This window comes from Neophocaena asiaeorientalis, unplaced genomic scaffold (genome assembly GCF_003031525.2).
Source record: "Neophocaena asiaeorientalis asiaeorientalis breed wild unplaced genomic scaffold, Neophocaena_asiaeorientalis_V1.1 scaffold476, whole genome shotgun sequence".
Lineage (NCBI taxonomy): Eukaryota > Metazoa > Chordata > Mammalia > Artiodactyla > Phocoenidae > Neophocaena > Neophocaena asiaeorientalis.
In genome coordinates this window covers 7,054,255-7,075,023 of record NW_020172178.1, presented here as the reverse complement: position 1 = coordinate 7,075,023, position 20,769 = coordinate 7,054,255, and the positions used below count along the sequence as shown (strand labels likewise).

Below are 20,769 nucleotides of genomic sequence, written 5' to 3'. Positions count from 1 at the left end.
TATGTTCATCAGTGATATTGGCCTGTAGTTTTCTTTCTTTGTGACATCCTTGTCTGGTTTTGGTATCAGGGTGATGGTGGCCTCGTACAATGGGTTTGGGAATGTTCCTCCCTCTGTTGTATTTTGTAAGAGTTTGAGAAGGATAGGTGTCAGCTCTTTTCTAAATGTTTGGTTCTGTTTTGTCTGATATGAGAATTGCTACTCCAGCTTTCTTTTGGTTTCCATTTGCATGGAATACACAGTGGAGATATTTTTATCTTAACAAAATGAACAACAGCAAACTTGAGACAAACCCACAACAATATAATTGACTCTTAATTATCTGTATTGATATGATCCTTAGTCAAAGTGATGCTCTTGACCCATTTATTCCTGAGTTCCAGTGTTTTCAATTTTATTAATAGTATTTCTTGTCTCACCACATGTTTATACTTAGACAAAGTTCACCCTTTTTTCTTTACCTGTTATTTATATTTATTTAATGGTTCTATAATTAATCCATTAATAATAATAAATCTAAATCTATGAACCAAATACATATACTGGGTATATCTTAACATGAAATACAAGAAATACACTAGGTATTTTGTTGGACCTCAGTATCTAGACATATATTACTCATTATCCAGACTCATCTGCTACCATTCATCATCACTGGCCCATGAAAGCCCTCTTTCTTTTCATTCTCATAAACATCTGTTTATTGATAAATTCATTGCTAAATACACAGAAATAAAAAATAAACTAAAATATTGTCAATATCTATCTCTAAAATCTTTTCCAGAGACTAACTCTGTTTCAAAAACTGACCTCAAGGATACATTTATAGATTAATCAACATAACATTTCATGTCACTCTGATACTAACATGGCATTTTTCCTTCTTTGATTATATTTCATATTTTGAATAATACACGAATAACCTTAAACAAACCACTGAAACTAAAACATTGACTATTACTCACATGGTCTTCATACTCCTACAGCACAGATGAAACCAGAGAGCTCGTGACCACGCAAGATGCTTCAATCAGCTCCAGTGTGTCCGTTCTGAGGAATATAAAGCAGAGGAGATGATAATAAAATGAGATGCTCTTCCTGACATCTGTCTATAGGATGCCTTCTCAAGTTGAGAATGGACTAGCTTAATTCAATATTGGACCTCAGAGTTCTAGACATGTATTCATCGTATATGACTCATATTGATGATGACCAGAAATCATCATCGATCCAATATTGGTCCTATTTTTCTACATACATTTCTATATCTTTATTGCTTAAATCAAAAATCCACTAATAATTTCAGCAGTACAATTCAAAAAATAAAACAAGAAGAGCCTGGGTGTACACAGAAGTATTGTTACTGTAACATATCTTCCTCGATAATACATTGTTTTCCATATATACATTAATCAATAGAATGGTTCATATATTCATACTCAGCACTGAGATGTGGCTGCCTTCTTTACTTATATTCCACATTTCTTAATAATACCGTAAATTACTTTAATAAAAAAACAGAGAACGTCAACTGTTACTCAGAGCTCCTGTCCATGGAAGATGCTAAATCATCTCTACTGCCTTCATTCTGAGGAGTACACAACACAGAAGATGATAAAAATATTGAGACCTAATAACCACTGATCCTTGTTTTCTGCATTTCATTTACTCAGTATTTAGGTATTTATTACTTTTTCTTTCTGCCTATATTTTTTATCTTGTTAAAAGAGAAAGCTTAATCTATAGTCTGAGGCAGAACAATTAAACTGTCTTTACTGATGCATTTCTATCTAAGCTTGGTCAAAGAGATGACCTTCAGCCATTTATTTAATGGGCAGCAGTGTTTTCAGTGTTTACTAACACTGTCTTTTGCTAAACCAAACACGTTCATATTTGGACAGCGCTTCACCCTATTTTTCCTTATGTTTATTTGTATTTGTTTAATGGTTCTATCAGAGATCCATTAATAATAACAAATCTAAGTCTGTGAAATCCATACAAAGATATGATCTATTTATATTCCTGTCATCTCTCTATAGAGACAATTTCACCAGAAGGAAGAGATTACTTATGGTCTGGGCTGGACCTCAGAGTTTCAGACATGTTTTCATCATTCAGGACTCTTCCCATCACGATCATCATCACTGGTCCATCACTGAGTCTCTTTTCTTCCATCATTTCCATATTTGTATTGATTAAATCATTAATTAATGGGTAATAATAAAAATAATATATGGTTCACTAAATATTCCAAGAATTAGACTCTTCAATGCCCCTAACCTCAGTTTACAGAATCATTTCCCACTAAGGGCCCATCTCTTCCAATTTTCAACCTCAATCCTATCCATTATCAATTATTCAAAAGAATATTTCTTATATTTATCATTGAACTATGAGTAAGTTTTTGATTAATGTAATACTTTTTAATAACACCATGAGTACCCTCAAACGCACCACCAGTCCAAGACAAAAACCTTGCCCATTGCTCACCTTAGTTTCCTTCCTGACACAGGGGCAGTGTGACAAGTGAGCACAGCAGAAGCTGAAATAGCAGGAACATCCATCCTGAAGAATAACAAGCAGACAAGGTGATAAAAATACTGAGATATGCTCTCCATTGATCCAAATATCACACTATTCATTTGCACAGTAATTGAGGCATTGACTAAATTATGGTAATAATTGTTTCTTTTTCCCTTAATAAATCAAATGTCAAAGTTGTAACTGACTCAGTCAGTAACCAATACCTGTCACTTTCTATATCACCCAAAGAGGTAACACCCTTACACCACATCTTTCTCAATGGTTATCAGGCTTTTCAATATTTATTAATGTATTACTATATGATAGTAACTTTTGCCTAACCACATATTTTTATAATTGAAAAAGGCTTCACTTTCATCATTTTTTTATTCTACACATTTGTATATTGACTATTTCATTGATTCAATTATAAAAATAGAAAAAATGCACGGTAATAATAACCGAAACAAAGATCTTTGTATATTCCTAACCACTGCCTATAAGGTCACTTCAAACAGGACAATGGACTAGATTCTATTTGCATCAGACCTCAGAGCTCCAGACACATATTCATCGTACACAACCCATATGCCACAGATAGTCATCATCAGACCAATACTGTCCATCTTTTTCAACATGCATTTCTATTTCTTTATTGTGTAAATCACAAATTCACTAATAATTTTAATTAGTACAATTTAAAAAAAACAAAGAGAGCCTTGATGTATAAAGAATTATTCTTACTTTAACACATTAATACAAGAATATGATCTATTTATATTCCTGAAACCTCTCAACAGAAAAAGTTTCATCAGAGGAAATATACTACTCATGTCTGCATTGGACCTCAGAGTTCCAGACATGTTTTCATCGTTTAGGACTCTTCCCGAAACGATCATCATCATTGGTCCATGATTGAATCTCTTTTCTTTGCTCAATTCTGTTCATTGACTAATTCAGTAATGCACTCATAATAACTAAAAAAACCCTATTATTCACAAAATCTTAGAAGAGTCATGATATCCCTATTGTGTATATAGATCATTCTCACATCAACGTATCCCTTTTTTTAATTAGATGCTGTTTTTCACTGATGCAGTAATCAATTAATGTGTCATAAAATTCAATAGTTATCACTGAGCTACACTTGGCCTTCTGTTATTCTATATGGAACATTCAAACAATACAATGAATACACACACAAACAAAAACAAACAAACAAACAGAAATCAACAAAATTGTGACAAGAAATTTGACTATTACTCACATTGGTCTCTGTGCTTCTAACCCAGAGATGCAATCATAAGGTGCATCACCACAGAATAATGCTTCATCAGCGCGAATGTGTCCATTTTGAACAATATGAAGTACAGCCAATGAGAAAAATAAAGGAAAGAAAATTTATCGTCATTGACTCTTGCATTCTACGTCTCATTTACCCAGACCTTTAGGAATGCATAGCTTTTTCTAATGTAGACATTGTTTTCTCCTGAAAGAAAGAAAAACCTCATACTTGACACTGACTCAGAAAAACAAAATCGACTTCCCATACCTCAAGTCTATCTGAATCTTAGCCACAGAGGTAACATCTTTCATCCACTGATTTCATAACGGGCACCAGTGTTGGGAATTTCTCTTACTATTTCTTTCCTCACCATTTATGTTCACAATTAGACAATAATATATCTGTTCTTCTTCATCTATTATCTATATCTTTGAAGGTACTCTCACTGATGTATTAATAATTTTAAAACTCAATCTTAGAACTTGAACTTTAAACATTCATAACGTCTGTCCATAGGATGAAATAAACAAAGAACTAGAGTATGAAATGTCTTGGGCCTCAAGGTTCCAGACCTTTTTCATTTGTCATCCATGACCCATCTGTTAATCATCACTGGTTCATTTGAGACCTAGTTTTAGTTCATTCATTTATATATTTGCATCAATTAAATCCTTATTCATTGATAATAATAAAATAAATACATGATTAACAAAAAACAAAGAAAAAGACACTCGAATACCCCTGATTTGTCTCTAATTAATACCAAAATAGATTATACCTTTCATTAATAAATATCAATGTTATATATTATCAACAAATCAACATAAGGTTTCATATCATATTTATCATTGGGCCATAGTTAACCTTTTGATGATATCTATCACGTTTGAGAATACAATGAAAACAGTTGAACCAATTCCCCAAACCAAGACAGGACCCCACCCGGGTCTCTGTCCCACAGCAACCTGAAAAGGAGAACCTTGATCAAAATGGAGGCTGAAATCACCTTGAGCTTCTATTCTGAAAAGTACCAGAGAAGGTGATGACCGAGATTGAGACTTTCACACCATGGATCGGCGGATTTGTTGACTGATGCTTTCATTGAATCAATTAGCATAACCAATGAAAACGCATGAAGAGAAAGACCACATTTCTTGTGTATTGGACCTCAGAGTTCCAGACACGTAACGATTCGTCATCGATGACTCATACGCTGGCATTTATCGTCATCGATACAGAAAAGCTGACTTTCTCTTCATTCTATATGGTTCACTGATTCATACGTTAATTCACTAATGCCAATTTTGACACTCTTGGGTTTGCAAAACCCAACGAGGCCTCAATATCGTTCACCTGTCTCTATAAACATTCTCACATCATCATATCTCTCTCATATTTATTACCGGGTTTTTGCTTCACAACAGTTCCTTGTTTATCAGTGGGATAAAGATGCCCTCCTTTAATTTTCTTTCACTCATTTTGTTAGCACAGTCATTACTTTTAGAGAATCCACCGACCCCCAGACTAGGAACTAGATGATGCTCACATGGGTGTTCTGGCTCTTACAACCAAGATGCCATCCTAGGCTGGCACTTGAGGAAGAATCCTCATTTCTGGTCCAGTGTGTCCACTCTGAGGAGTATAAAACAAAGCAGAAGATAAAAATGGTGGAGACACTCCACTCATCCCTGCTTCCACATTCACATTGTTATGTAAGCTATCCCTAATGTAGCAGATATGTGAAATCTTATGAAGATGAACCATTTTGATCTTGACACTGCGCTACATGATGAAGATTGTCCATCACTTCTCTCGGCCCTCCCATTCTTACCCTAAGTGGTAACAGTCAGGTACCATTCATTTTTAATTGAAATTCTGGGTGTCCGTGGTACATCAATAGTATTTTTTGGCTCAGCACATATTTCAGTAATTGGAAATTGTTTTACTCCATTCATCTTTATTTTTAATTATATATTTATTTACAGATTCTCGCATTTTCCAATTACAATAATAGAATGACTATCCATGAACACAAAGACCACAAATAAGCCCCTCCTTTATTCTTGACATCTGTTTACAGGGTGCCTTCTCGAGTTGAGAATGGACTCAATTAATTTAATATTGGACCTCAGAGTTCCTCAGAGCTCCAGAGTTCCAGAATATACTGGTATATTCACCATATACCACTCATAATGATGACCGGAAATCATCACTGATCCAATATTGTTCCTATTTTCCTACATATATTTCTATTTTTTATTGATTAAATAAAAAATTCACCAATACTTTTGGCAGTACAACTCAAAAAAAAGAAACAAGAAAAGCCTTGATGTATATAGAATAATTTGTACTTAAATATATCTCTCTTTAATACATTGTTTTCCATATGTGCATTAATCAATATAATAGTTTGTATATCAATACTCAACAATGAGATGTAGCTGCCTTCTTTACTTATATTCCACACTTCTTAATAATACGGTAAATTACTTTAATAAAAAAACAGAGAATTTCAACTGTTACTCACATTAATCTCCATCCTCCTATTATACCGAGGCAACCAGAGCTCCTGTCCATGGAAGATGCTAAGTCATCTCTACTACCTTCATTCTGAGGAGTACAGAACACGGAAGATGATAAAAATATTGAGACCTAATCGCCACTGATCCTTGTTTTCTGCATTTCATTTACTCAGTAGTTAGGTATTATTAGTTTTTCTTTCTCTCTTATCTCGTTAAAAGAAAAAACACTCAATCTTTAGTCTGAGGCAAAACAATTAAACTGTCTTTACTGATGCATTTCTATCTAACTTTGGTCCAAGAGGTGACCTTCACCCATTTATTTAATGGGCAGCAGTGTTTTCAATGTTTGTTAACAGTATCTTTTGCCAAACAAAACACATTCACATTTGGACAACGCTTCACCTTATTTTTCCTTATGTTTATTTATATTTGCTTAAAGGTTCTAACACAGATTCATTAATAATAACAAATCTAAGTCTGTGAAATCCATACAAAGATATGATCTATTTATATTCCTGTCATCTCTCTATAGAAACAGTTTCACCAGAAGGAAGAGACTACCAGGGTCTGGGTTGGACCTCAGAGTTTCAGACATGTTTTCATCGTTCAGGACTCTTCCCGTCACGATCGTCATCATTGGTCCATCACTGAGTCTCTTTTCTTCCATCATTTCTATATTTGTATTGATTAAATCATTAATTAATTAGTAATAATAAAAATAATATATGGTTCACTAAATATTCCAAGAATTAGACTCTTCAATACCCTTAACCTCAGTTTACAGAATCATTTCCCACTAAGGGCCCATCTCTTCCAATTTTCAACCTCAATCCTATCCATTATCAATTATTCAAAAGAATATTTCTTATATTTATCATTGAACTATGAGTAAGTTTTTGATTAATGTAATACTTTTTAATAACACCATGAGTACCCTCAAACGCACCACCAGTCCAAGACAACAACCTTGCCCATTGCTCACCTTAGTTTCCTTCCTGACACAGGGGCAGTGTGACAAGTGAGCACAGCAGAAGCTGAAATAGCAGGAACATCCATCCTGAAGAATAACAAGCAGACAAGGTGATAAAAATACTGAGATATGCTCTCCATTGATCCAAATATCACACTATTCATTTGCACAGTAATTGAGGCATTGACTAAATTATGGTAATAATTGTTTCTTTTTCCCTTAATAAATCAAATGTCAAAGTTGTAACTGACTCAGTCAGTAACCAATACCTGTCACTTTCTATATCGCCCCTAGCCAAAGAGGTGATATACCACTTCTTTCCCCATGGTTATAAGTCTTTTCAATAAATTTTTTTAAAAAGAATTATGGGGGTTTTTTTGGATGTGGACCACTTTTAAATTCTTTACTGAATTTGTTCCAATATCGCTTCTGTTTTATGTTTTGTTTTTTTGGCCACGAGGCATGTGGGATCTTAGCTCCCCGACCAGGGATCGAAACCGCACTCACTGCATTGGAAGACGAATTCTTAACCACTGGACCGCCAGGGAAGCCCCTCAAAAAATATTAATGTATTAATATACGATAGTAATTTTTGCCTAACCACATATTTTTATAATTGGAAAAGGCTTCACATTCATTTTTTAAATTTTACACATCTGTATATTCACTATTTCATTGATTCAGTTATAAAAATAGAAAAAATGCCTGGTCATAATAACCAAAACAAACATCTTTGTGTATTCCTAACCACTGCCTATAAGGTCACTGCAAACAGGAAAATGGACTAGAATCCATTTGCATCGGACCTCAGAGCTCCAGACACGTATTCATCGTACACGACTCATACGCCACCGGTAGTCATCATCGATCCCATATTGTCCCTTTTTTTCTAAATATATTTCTATTTCTTTATTGTGTAAATCACAAATTCACTAATAATTTTATCAGTACAATTAGAAAAACAAGAAGAGCTTTGATGTATATAGAATATTCTTACTTTAATACATCTCTCATGAACACTCTCAGTTTTCCGTATATTCATTAATCAATATAATGATTCTTTTACCAATACTCAACACTGAGATGCAGCCGCCTTCTTTGCTTATAGTCCACATTTCTTAATCATACATTGAATTACTTCAATAAAAAAACAAACTGAGAAAAGAACTTCGACTATTACTCACATTAATCTCCATCCTCCTACTGTCCAGAGGCAAGCACAGAGCTCATGCCCATGAAGGATGCTAAATCATCTCTATTACCTTCATTCTGAGGAGTACAGAACACAGGAGATGATAAAAATATTCAGACCTAATTGCCATTGATCCTTATTTTCCAAATTTCATTTACTCAGTATTTAGGTAGTTATAATTTTTTCTTTCAGTACTTTCTATTTTGTTAAAAGAGAAAGCTCAGTCTTTAGTCTGAGGCAGAACAAGTAAACTGACTCTTACATATGCATTTCTATCCAAACTGGGTCAAATAGGTGACCCTCAGCCATTTATTTAATGGGCATCAGTGTTTTCAATGTTTGTTAACAGTAACTTTTGTCACAAAGTTCCAGTTTGGACAATGTTTCACCCTACTTTTCCTTATAGGTTTATTTATACTTGCTTAATGGTTCCATCACAGATCCATTAATAACAACAAATCTAAGTCTATGAAATCAATATAAGAATATGATTTCTTTATATTCCTGACATCTCTCTATAGAAATAATTTCAAACAGGGAATAGACTACTTTTGATCTGGGTTGAACCTCAGTTTCAACCATGTTTTCATCGTTCAGGACTCTCCCCATCATAATCATCATCGTTGGCCCATGATTGAGTCTCTTTTTTGTTCATTTCTATTTGTTTATTGACTAATTCAGTAAGTCACTCATAATAATTTTAAAACCCTATTATTCACAAATCCCAAGAAGAGTCATGATATTTCTATCTATAAATAGATCATTCTCACAGCAATGTACCTCTTTTTAAATTATATGCTGTTACTCATTTATGCATTAATCAATTAATGTTTCATAAACTTCTGTATCACTGAGCTGCATTGTCCCTCTGTTATCCTATATGGAACTTTCAAATAGTACACTGTATACACACACAGAGGGGAAAAAAATCACTGAAACCAAGACAAGAAATTTGACTATTACTCACATTGGTCTCTGTGCTTCTAACACAGAGATGCAATCATTAAGGTGCATCACCATGGAATAACGCTCCATCAGCGTGAACGTGTCCATTTTGAACAATATGAAGTATAGCCAATGAGAAAAAAAAAACAAATTTATTGTCATTGACTCTTGCATTCTACATTTCATTTACCCAGTCATTTAGGAATTTATAACTTTTTTATAATGCAGACATTGTTTTCTCTTAACAGAAAGAACAACTTCAAACTTGAGATTGACTCAGAACAATAAAATCAACGCTGAATAGTTCAAGTCTATTTGATACTTGGCCAGAGAGGTGATACCCTTGAGCCATCCATTTCCTAATGGACATCAATGTTGGCAATTTTTATTAATATTTCTTGCCTCATTATATATATTCCTAACTAGACAATAATTTACTGTTCTTCTTCATCTATTATCTACACATTTTTAATGGTGCTCTCATTGCTGTATTACTAATTTTTAAACTCGGTCTAAGCACTTGAACTTCTTAACATCTGTGCATAGGATGAAATAAACAAAGAAAAAGAGTATGGATTGTGTTGAGCCTCAGCGTTCCAGACCCTTCTTTTTCATCATCCATGGTCATGTGTTAATCATCACTGATTCATTTGGGCCCATGTTTAGTTCATTTATTTATATATTTGTATCAATTAAATGATTACTTCACTTATAATAATAAAATAAATATTTGAGTAACAAAAACCAAAGAACTAGCCATTGGATATCCCTGACTTGTCTCTAATACCAACATAGATTATATCATTCATTAATAAATATGAATGTTATATATTATCAATTAATCAACATAAGGTCTTATATGATATTTATCATTGGTCCATAGTTAACTTTTTGATTATATTTACTACTTTCAAAGAATACAATGAAAACACTTAAACCAACTCCCCAAACCAAGACAGGAACCCTGGCTATAGCTCACCTGGGTCTCTGTCCCATAGCAACCTGAAACGGAGAACCTTGATCAACATGGAGGCTGAACTCACCTTGAGCTTCTATTCTGAAAAGTACCAAACAGAGAAGGTGATGACCGAGATTGAGACTTTCACACCATGGATCGGCAGATTTGTTGACTGATGCTTTCATTAGCATAACCAATGAAAACACATGAAGAGAAGACCACATTTCTTTTGTATTGGACCTCAGCGTTCCAGACACGTATTGTTCGTCATCGATGACTCACACGCTGGCATTTATCATCATCAATCCAGAAAAGATGACTTTCTCTTCATTCATTCTATATCATTTATTGGTTAATTCATTAATTCACTAATTACAACTTTAAAACAATATGATTCACAAAACACCAAGAAGTCCTTGTTATTCCTGATATGTATCTTGAGTCATTCTCAAATCAATGTATCTTTGTTATTAATTATACAACTTTTCATAAATGCTTTAATCATTGTGATTCTATTAATCACATATTTGTTACAAGGACACATTGGACTTTCTGGAATATTTTTAATTATTTTTGTTAACACAATGAAGACCCTTAACAAAACATTCAAACCAAGGAAAGAATTTGCTTATTACTCACATAGATCTCTGGGATCGTAAAACACAGATCCTATCCTAAGGCTGTCAATCAAGGAAAGGTCCTTAAATCAGGTCCACTGTGTTGCTTCTGAGGAGAAGAGGGAAGAACAGATGACAAAAATGGTTGAGACATTCTCTTCACTGATCATTGATTGCTTTTATCTTCCATTTAATCAATCCTTAGGCAATCATTAATTTGGTGTGAATATTCATTTCTCTTAAGAAAATGAACAAGTTTGACCCTTGACCAGATTATGAACATTATGTAAGACTATTATTCCCTTAGAAAACAGTTAACAGTCATATACCATTCCCATATTTATATAATGGCCAATACTTCACGCATTCATCTTTACTGATTTATATAATTCTTTATAGATTCTCTCATTTATCCAATTACAATAATAGATGAAAATGCATGCACATAAGGAACAAATCAAGATCTCGGTATATTCCTGACATCTGTCTATAGAATACCTTCAAATAATGAAAATGGACTAGATTAATTTTATTGGGCCTCAGAGTTCCAGACACACACTCATCGTATATGACTCACACACTGTCAGTAGTCATCATTAATCCAGTACTGTATCTCTTTTTATTCATTCCTTTCCACACTATTTATTGGTCAATTCATAATTCAGTAATTATAATTTTTTAAATGGTTATTCATCGGAACCACCGAAGAGCTTAGAAATATCTAATATATATTTAGAATCATTCTCGTGTCAACATCTTTCATTAATAACTCTCATTTTTCATTTTATGAATGAATCAATATAGTACTTCATATTAATCCCATATTTCACTCTGGGCTATTTGGATTTCATTGATTATATTTCACAACTTGCAATAATACAGTCAATAGCCTTAAATAAAATATTGAAACTAAGGCCAAAATTTGTCTATTACTCACATGGTCTCCACAGTCCTAACACGTGAATGCAACCAGAGCTCTCAGGACCACAGAAGAATCCTTCAACCAGCTTAAGTGCTCCCATTCTAAGGAGTACAGAGCAGAAAAGATGATAAAAAATTTCAGACCTTATCTCCATTGATCCTTGTTATCCACATTTCATTTACTCATTTAAGCATTCATGAATTTTTCATAGTGTAGTATTTTTTTCTCTTAAGAAAAGAAAACCTTAAACTTGAGACTGACCCAGAACAATAATGTTGACTCTTATTTATCAGTGTCTGTATGATCCTTTCAGCAAAAGGGCAAGACACTTATTCATTTATTGCTTAAAGGGCATGAATGTTTTCTATTTTATTAATAATATTTCTTGCCTGACCACATATGATCCTGGTGGACAATGCTTCACCTTCTTCTTTTCATCTTTTTTTTACATTTTTTCAGGGCTCAATTACTGATTTATTATTATTAATACATCTAACTCCCAAAATGGAATATGATGTTTGTATTTTCCTAACATTGACCCATGGGGTTATTTATAACAGAACATTGGCTAGATTTTGCATGGATAGATTTTACATGGTATTCACCATATATAACTCCTATGCCTCCAGTCATCATCAGTGGTCCAGGAGGGGCTCTTTTCTCCAGTATCATCTACATCTGTTTATTGATTAATTCACTATTATTTAAATAACTTCCCTGGTAGCCCAGTGGTTAAGACTCCATGCTCCCAATGCAGGGGGTCCGGGTTTGATCCCTGGTCAGGGAACTAGATACCGCATGCCACAACTAAGAGCTCACATGCTGCAACTAAAGACCCTGCATGCTGCAAATAAAGATCCTGAATGCTGCAACTAAGACCTGGCATAGCCAAATAAATAAATAAATATTTTAAAATAAATAACATAAGTCACATAAATAAATCATGAGTAAGACCCTTAAATATCCCTAACATCTATCTAAACCATCATCTCCCCTGACACTCAACTCTCTCATTAACTGAACTCAGTGTTTCATATATGGATTAATGATCATATTCCTTGACTTTGGCAAGTTTGGACTTCTACTATATTTTTTAACAATACAGTAAGTGTCTTTTTAAGAATACGGCTCAAATCCAAGACACGAACACTGACTACTACTCACATTGTTCTCCATCCTCCTAACACAGATGCAACCATAGGGCTCCTGACCATGCAAGATGCTTAGATCAGCTCAAGGGCATCCATTCTGAGGAGCACAGGGCAGAGCACATGATAAAAAATTGAGAACTAATCTCCACTGATCCTTGTTTCTGCATTTCATTTTTCAGTGGTTTAGACAATCGTTAATTTGGAGTATATTTATTTCAATTTCTCTTAAGAAAATGAACCTAAAACTTGATGCTGACCAAGAAAATGAGCAGTGATTATTACTACAATTGTCCATCTTTCTCTTAGTCAAAGATTTTTCATGTACCATTTATTCCTCTTTGGACTTCACTGTTTTCAAATTTACTAATATTGTTTCTTCTATCACCACATATGTTTATAATTGGACAATATTTCACTGCCTTCATCTTTATTTATTTATATGCTTATTTATTGCTTATTTGATTAACCCAATTATAAAATATAAAGAAAATGCACACACATAAAGACCAAAAACAAGTCCCTTGTATATATATTAGACAAGTGTCTCTAGAATCAACTCAAATAGGACAATGGACTAGATTCCATTTGCATCGGACATCAGACTGCCAGTCATCGTACACAACTCATACGCCACCAGTAGTCATCATCGATCCAATATTGTTCCTCTTTTTCTTCACTCATTTCTACATGGTTTATTGACTAATTCAGAAAATCAATCATAATAATTTAAAAGTTTATTCACAAAACCCAAGAAGAGTCATGATATCCTTATTCTGTAAATAATTCATTCTCACAGCAGAGTATCTTTCTTAAAAATAATGGTGCCATTTTTCATCTAAGCAGTATTCAATATATGTCACTGAGCTACAGTTGGCCTTCTTTTATCCTGTATGGAACTTTCAAATAAAACTGAATAAATGCACAGGAAAAAAAAATCACTGAAACTGAGACAAGAAATTTGACTATTACTCACATTGGTTCCTGTGAATCTAACACAGCGACGCAATCATAAGGTGCATGACCATGGAATAATGGTTAATCAGTTTGAACGTGTCCATTTTCAGAAGTACAATGCACAGCAGATGTTTTAAAAAAAGGAAAATGTATTGAGATTGATTCTTGCTTTCTAGATTTATAGTACACAAATCATGAGGAATTTATAACTTTTTCATAATTTAGAGAACTTTTCTATGAACAAAAAGAACCTCAAACTCTGAGAATGACACAGATCAATAAAACTGGCAATCATCACATCTGTATGATGCTTGGTCAAAGACGTGACACCATTGATCCGTTCATTTCCTAACGGGCATCAGTGCTGGCAATTTTCATTACTATTTCTTGGCTGACAATATATTTTCATAGGTACATAATAATTTACCTTTTCTTCTTAAGCTATTATTTATATATCTTTAATGGTTCTATTATTTATCCATTAATAATACTAAATCAAAATCTATTAACCCAAACTAAGAGCATGACTTTATATATTTCAAACATGTGTCCATAGGACGAAATCAATGTAGAAAATAGAGTGTGTACACTTCTTGGCCCTCAGGCTTCCAGATACTTATGGTTCCTTGCCCATTAATGCCTCATCCTCTACTCAACTTCATCGTTGGTCCCCTTGGGTCCAATTTTAGTTCATTCATTGGTACACCTCTATCAATTAAATCATTACATTATTAATACTAATGAAAGAAAAACATGAATACCCCAAACCCAAGAACCAGACCAGCGAATATCCCTAACTTCTCTGCAAACATTATCACCATACATGAGATCTCCTTGGTTAATGAATTTCCAGGTTCTAGATTATCACTTCATCAGCATAAGCTCTCATGGTTTTTTATCAACAGGCCATCATCAACCCTTTGATATATATCGATTATGTTTGAAAATACAATGAAAACACTTAAACCAATTCCCCAAACCAAGAGAGGAACACTGGCCATTACTCACCTGGGTCTCTGTCCCATAGCAACCCGAAAAGGAAGGCCTTGATCACAATGGAGGCTGAAATCACCTTGAGCTACTATTCTGAAAAGTACCAAACAGAGAAAGTGATGACCGAGATGGAGACTTTCTCTCCTTTGATCCACAGATTTCTTGATTGATGCTTTCAGTGGCTTAATTAGCATAACCAATGAACATGCATGAAAAGAAAGACCACATTTCTTTTGTATTGGACCTCAGAGTTCGAGACACGTATTATTCATCATCGATGACTCATACGCCGGCATTTATCATCACTGATCCAGAAAAGATGAATGTCTCTTCATTCTATATTGTTAATTGATTAGTTCATTGATTCACTAATTATAATCTATAACTCTATGAGTCACAAAACCCAACAAGGCCTTGATACCACTAACATGCCTCTGGAAAGATACTCACATAATTATATCACTTTCATATCTATGATCAGTTTTTCAAATCTGCATTAATCAATATAATGCTTCATATTAATCTCTTTATTATCAATAGGATAAAAATGGCCTTCTTTAATTATACTTCAAATATTTTATTAATACAGTAAATATGTTAGACAAACCACCCAACCCAAGACTACAAATTTGATTTTGCTCACACTGGTCTCTTGGCTCCTAAAACAAAGATGCCATCCTAGGCTGGTGCTCAAGGAAGAATCTTTCTTTCAGGTCCAGTGTGTCCACTCTGAGGAGTATAAAGCAAAGCAGATGATAAAAATGGTGGAGACACTCTCCACTTACCCTTACTTCAACATTCACACAGATATTTAGGCAATCATTAATTTAGTGTATGTATTAAGTCTGTTGAAAACGAACCACTTCAATCTTGCCACTGAGCCAGAATATGAAGGTTGTCTACAAATTATCCTGTCTACCTCATTCTTACCCTAAGTGGTAATGGTCATGTACCATTCATTACTGATTGAACTTCAGGGTTTCCATGATATACTAATAACATTTCTTGTCTCACCACATATTTTGGTAATTGGAAAGTGTTTTACTCCATTCATCGTTAGTTTTAATTACATATTTATTTATAGATTCTCATATTATCCAATTATAATAATAGAATGAAATGCATGAACACAAAGACGAAAAACAAGCCCCTCATTTATTCCTAACATTTGTCTATAGGACACCTTCTCAAGCTGAGAATGGACAAGCTTAATTTAATATTGGACCTCAGAGTTCCAGACATGTATTCATCATATACAACTCATATTGATGATGACCAGAAATCATCATCGATCCAGTACTGTTCTTCTTTCTACATACATTTCTATTTCTTTATTGATTAAATTAAAAACTCACTAATAATTTTAGCAGTACAATTCAAAAAACCCAAGAAGACCCCTGATGTACATAGAATTATTCTCAGTGTAATACATCCCATACTAACAGTCTCAGTTTTCCATATATGCATTAATCAATATGGTGGTTTGTATATCCATACTCAATACTGAGTTACAGCTGCCTTCTTTATTTATATTCCACATTCCAAACAATACAGTGAATTACTTTAATAAAAAAGCAAACTGAAAAAAGAACTTCAACTATTACTCACATTAATCTTCACCCTCCTATTATACAGAAGCAACCACAGAGCTCATGTTCATGGAAGATGCTAAATGATGCATGCATTCTGCGGAGTACAGAACATGAAAGATAATAAAAATATTGAGACCTAATCACCAGTGATCCTTGTTTTCTACATTTCATTTAGTCAGTATTTAGATATTTATTAGTTTTTCTTATTCTCTCTATTTTTTGTCTTGTTAAAAGAAAAAACACAACCATTTGGCTAAAGCAGAACAATTAAACTGATTCCTACTTATGCATTTCTATCTAATCTTGGTCAAATAAGTGACCCTCACCCATTTATCTAATGGGCATCAGTGTTTTTAATGTTTATTAACCATATCTTTTGCCTCACGAAATATGTTCAATTTGGACCATGCTTCACCCTATTCTTTCCTTACATGTTAATTTATATTTGCTTAATGGTTCCATCACAGATCCATTAATACTAACAAATCTAAATCCATGAAATCAATACAAGAATATGATCTTTAAATATTCCTGACCTCTTTCTACAAAAGCAATTTCAAAGAGAGAGAGACTATTTATGTTCTGGGTTGGACCTCAGAGTTTCAGACATGTTTTCATCGTTCAGGACTCTTCCCGAAACGATCATCATCATTGGTCCACGACTGAGTCTCTTCTCTTCATTCATTTGTATATTTGCATTGATTAAATCATTAATTAGTTGATAATAACCCCAAGAATAAGACCCTTCAATATCCCTAATTCTCAGTTTAAGAATCATTTCCCATTAAGGGTCCACCTCTTGCATTATTCAACCTCAATCCTGCCCACTATCAATTACTCAAAATAATATTTCTTCTCAGATTTATCATTGAACTATGAGTAATTTTTGATTAATTTAATACTTTTTAATAACACCATGAGTACCCTCAAACACATTACCTAATCCAAGAACACCAACCTTGCCTGTTATTTACCTTAGTTACTTTCTGACACAGAAGCAGCAGGACAGCTGAGCACAGCAGAAGCTGAAGTAGGGGGAACATCTGTCCTGAAGAGTAACAAGCAGACAAGGTGATAAAATATTCAGATTTATCCATCTATTTATTTATTCTCCATTGATCCAATATCCTGCTATTCATTTGCACAGTAATTTAGTCATTTACTAAATTATGGTAATTATTTATTTGCTTTTTCCTTAATGAATCAAATGTCAACGTGCTTACTGACTCAGTCAGTAACTAATACCTATCATTTTCTGTATCACTCTTAACCAAAGAGACAACATCTTTATATAACTTTTTACCTAAAAAGTCTTTTCAATATATATTAATGTATTTGTATATAATAGTAATTTTGACTAACCGCATATTTTTATTATTGAAAAGCCTTCATATTCATCATTATTTAATTTACAAATTTGTATATTGACTACTTCATTGATCCAATCATAAAAATGTTTTAAATGCATGGTCATAATAACCAAAACAAATATCTTTGTATATTCCTAACCTCTGCCTATAGGATCACTTCAAACAAGACAATGGAATAGATTCCATTTGCATTGGACCTCAGAGTTCCAGACACGTATTCATCGTACACGACTCTTACGCCACGGGTAGTCATCATTGATCCAATATTGACCCTCTTTTCTACATACATTTTTATTTCTTTATTGTATAAATCACAAATTCACTGATAATTTTAGCATTACAATAAAAAACAAGAGCACTGATGTATATGGAATTATTCTTAGTTTAATATATGTCTCATATTAATGCTCAGTTTTCCATATATGCATTAATCAATATAATGGTTTGTAATAACATACTCAACACTGAAATGCAGCTATCTTCTTTACTCATATTCCACATTTCTTAACGATACAGTGAATTTCTTTAATAAAAAAAAACTGAAAAAAGAACTTCAACTGTTACTCACATTAATCTCCATCCTCCTATTATACAGAGGCAACCACAGACCTGGTGACCATGGATGATTCTAAACCATCGCTAGTGCATTCATTCTGAGTACAAAACACAGAAGATGATGAAAATACTGAGACCAGAAGCCACCGATCCTTGTTTTTGGAATTTCATATACTCAGTATTTAATTATTTATTAGTTATTGTTTTTCTATTTATTTTTTACCTTATTAAAAGAAAAACCTAAACCTTTAGTCTGAAAAAGAATAATTTAATGACTCTTACATAGGCATGTCTATAGAACTCTGGTCAAGGAGGTGACCCTCACCCATTTATTTAATGGGATTCAGAATTTTCAGTTTTTATTCACAATATCTTTTGCTTCAACAAAGGTGTTCATATGAGAAAAATACTTCACCCTATTTTTCCTTATACATTTATATTTGCTTAATGAGTCCATCACAGATCAATTACAAATAACAACTATAACTCTATGAAATCAACAAGAATATGATCTTTTGGTATTCCTGACATCTCCCTATACAATTTTAATGAAAGAAATAGACTACTTATGCTCTGTGTTGGACCTCAGAGTTTCAGACATGTTTTCATCACTAAGGACTATTCCTGGAACGATCATCATACTTCGTCCATGAATATGTCTCTGTTCTTTGTTCATTTCTATTTGTTTATTGACTGATCAAGTAATCCATTCACAAACATTTTTAAATTCTATTATCTGCAAAACCCAAAAAGAGCATGATATCCCTACTGTGTAAATAGCTCAATTTCATATCAATGAAACTCTTTTTTGAATTAGATGCTGTTTTCATTTATTTATTAATCATTTAATGTTTCATCAAATTCTCTATTTCTTATTGAGCTTGGCCATCTACTATTCTGTATGGAAATTTTGAACTTTACCCTTAATACACACAGACACACACACACACAAACACAGAAATCGACAAAACCATGAGAAAAAATATGATTAAATATTTCTTAATAGATCTTTATTGGAGTATAATTGCTTCACAATACTGTCATCTTTAGTTTCTGTTGCACAACAAAGCAAATCAGCCATATGCATACACATGTCCCCATATCCCCTCCCTCTTGAGCCTCCCTCCCATCCTCCCTACCCCACCCCTCTAGGTCATCGCAAAGCACTGACCTGATCTCCCTGTGCTATGCTGTTGTTTCCCACCAGCCAAATATTTTACATTCGGTAGTGTATATATGTCAATTCTACTCTCACTTCGCCCCACTTTCGCCCTCCCACCCCATGTCCAAAAGTCTATCTTCTATGTCTACCTCTTTATTCCTGCTCTGCATCTAGGTTCATCAGTACCTTTTTTCTTTTAGGTTCCATATATATGCGTTAGCATACGGTGTTTGTTTTTCTTTCTGACTTACTTCACTCTGTATGACAGACTCTAGGTCCATCCACCTCACTACAAAACTCAATTTCCTTTCTTTTCATGGCTGAGAAATATTCCATTGTTTACATGTGCCACATCTTCTTTATCCATTCATCTGTCAATGGGCATTTAGGTTGGTTCCATATCCTGGCTATTGTAAATAGTGCTGCAATGAACATTGTGGTGTATGTCTCATTTTGAATTATGTTTTTCTCAGGGTATTTGTCCAGTAGTGGGATTGCTGGGTTGTATGGTAGCTCTATTTTTAGTTTTTTAAGGAAACTCCATACTGTTTTCCATAGCGGTTGTATCAATTTACATTCCCACCAACAGTGCAGGAGGGTTCCCTTTTCACCACACCCTTACCAGCATTTACTGTTTCTAGATTTTTTGATAATGGCCATTCTGACCAGCATGAGGTGATACCTCATTGTAGTTTTGATTTGCATCTCTAATAATTAGTGACGTTGAGGATCTTTTAATGTGCCTGTTGGCCATCTGTATGTCTTCCTTGGTGAAATATCTATTTAAGTCTTTGGCCCATTTTTTAACTGGATTGTTTTGGGTTTTTTTGATATTGAGTTCCATGACCTGTTGTATATTTTGAAGATTAATCCTTTGTCTGTTGTTTCATTTGCAAATATTTTCTCCCATTCTGAGGGTTGTCTTTTGTCTTGTTTATGGTTTCCTTTTCTGTGCAAAAGCTTTTAAGTTTCATTAAGTCCCATTGTTTAGTTTTGTTTTTATTTCTGTTACTCTAAGAGGTGGGTGAAAAAGATCTTGCTGTGGTTTATGTCAAAGA

At 33.7% G+C, this 20,769-nt stretch overlaps 12 non-coding genes and 6 pseudogenes across 12 annotated transcripts; all 18 read right to left on the bottom strand.

The window, feature by feature from the left end:
- Positions 1-589: 589 nt before the first annotated feature.
- On the bottom strand, positions 590-662 carry LOC112409943 (small nucleolar RNA SNORD113/SNORD114 family). Its single transcript, XR_003005283.1, has one exon. It is a non-coding gene; the product is annotated as a small nucleolar RNA SNORD113/SNORD114 family (small nucleolar RNA).
- A 494-nt stretch (positions 663-1,156) lies between these two features.
- Positions 1,157-1,233, bottom strand: LOC112410229 (uncharacterized; annotated as a pseudogene).
- Positions 1,234-2,080: 847 nt separating this feature from the next.
- Positions 2,081-2,152, bottom strand: LOC112409884 (small nucleolar RNA SNORD113/SNORD114 family). The gene has a single exon (XR_003005267.1). It is a non-coding gene; the product is annotated as a small nucleolar RNA SNORD113/SNORD114 family (small nucleolar RNA).
- Positions 2,153-3,066: 914 nt separating this feature from the next.
- On the bottom strand, positions 3,067-3,138 carry LOC112410279 (small nucleolar RNA SNORD113/SNORD114 family). The gene has a single exon (XR_003005413.1). It is a non-coding gene; the product is annotated as a small nucleolar RNA SNORD113/SNORD114 family (small nucleolar RNA).
- Positions 3,139-3,363: 225 nt separating this feature from the next.
- On the bottom strand, positions 3,364-3,435 carry LOC112409870 (small nucleolar RNA SNORD113/SNORD114 family). The gene has a single exon (XR_003005265.1). It is a non-coding gene; the product is annotated as a small nucleolar RNA SNORD113/SNORD114 family (small nucleolar RNA).
- A 1,534-nt stretch (positions 3,436-4,969) lies between these two features.
- Positions 4,970-5,045, bottom strand: LOC112410267 (uncharacterized; annotated as a pseudogene).
- Positions 5,046-5,929: 884 nt separating this feature from the next.
- LOC112409964 (uncharacterized) lies at positions 5,930-6,028 on the bottom strand (annotated as a pseudogene).
- Positions 6,029-6,902: 874 nt separating this feature from the next.
- LOC112410274 (small nucleolar RNA SNORD113/SNORD114 family) lies at positions 6,903-6,974 on the bottom strand. The gene has a single exon (XR_003005410.1). It is a non-coding gene; the product is annotated as a small nucleolar RNA SNORD113/SNORD114 family (small nucleolar RNA).
- Positions 6,975-8,100: 1,126 nt separating this feature from the next.
- Positions 8,101-8,172, bottom strand: LOC112410134 (small nucleolar RNA SNORD113/SNORD114 family). The gene has a single exon (XR_003005343.1). It is a non-coding gene; the product is annotated as a small nucleolar RNA SNORD113/SNORD114 family (small nucleolar RNA).
- Positions 8,173-10,629: 2,457 nt separating this feature from the next.
- LOC112410203 (small nucleolar RNA SNORD113/SNORD114 family) lies at positions 10,630-10,704 on the bottom strand. The gene has a single exon (XR_003005368.1). It is a non-coding gene; the product is annotated as a small nucleolar RNA SNORD113/SNORD114 family (small nucleolar RNA).
- Positions 10,705-11,544: 840 nt separating this feature from the next.
- On the bottom strand, positions 11,545-11,616 carry LOC112410201 (small nucleolar RNA SNORD113/SNORD114 family). The gene has a single exon (XR_003005366.1). It is a non-coding gene; the product is annotated as a small nucleolar RNA SNORD113/SNORD114 family (small nucleolar RNA).
- Positions 11,617-12,513: 897 nt separating this feature from the next.
- Positions 12,514-12,580, bottom strand: LOC112409979 (uncharacterized; annotated as a pseudogene).
- A 1,095-nt stretch (positions 12,581-13,675) lies between these two features.
- LOC112410263 (uncharacterized) lies at positions 13,676-13,739 on the bottom strand (annotated as a pseudogene).
- A 1,531-nt stretch (positions 13,740-15,270) lies between these two features.
- On the bottom strand, positions 15,271-15,345 carry LOC112410128 (small nucleolar RNA SNORD113/SNORD114 family). The gene has a single exon (XR_003005341.1). It is a non-coding gene; the product is annotated as a small nucleolar RNA SNORD113/SNORD114 family (small nucleolar RNA).
- A 906-nt stretch (positions 15,346-16,251) lies between these two features.
- LOC112410226 (uncharacterized) lies at positions 16,252-16,328 on the bottom strand (annotated as a pseudogene).
- An 883-nt stretch (positions 16,329-17,211) lies between these two features.
- LOC112409902 (small nucleolar RNA SNORD113/SNORD114 family) lies at positions 17,212-17,283 on the bottom strand. The gene has a single exon (XR_003005272.1). It is a non-coding gene; the product is annotated as a small nucleolar RNA SNORD113/SNORD114 family (small nucleolar RNA).
- A 902-nt stretch (positions 17,284-18,185) lies between these two features.
- On the bottom strand, positions 18,186-18,257 carry LOC112410120 (small nucleolar RNA SNORD113/SNORD114 family). The gene has a single exon (XR_003005338.1). It is a non-coding gene; the product is annotated as a small nucleolar RNA SNORD113/SNORD114 family (small nucleolar RNA).
- An 870-nt stretch (positions 18,258-19,127) lies between these two features.
- Positions 19,128-19,199, bottom strand: LOC112410003 (small nucleolar RNA SNORD113/SNORD114 family). The gene has a single exon (XR_003005296.1). It is a non-coding gene; the product is annotated as a small nucleolar RNA SNORD113/SNORD114 family (small nucleolar RNA).
- Positions 19,200-20,769: the final 1,570 nt, after the last annotated feature.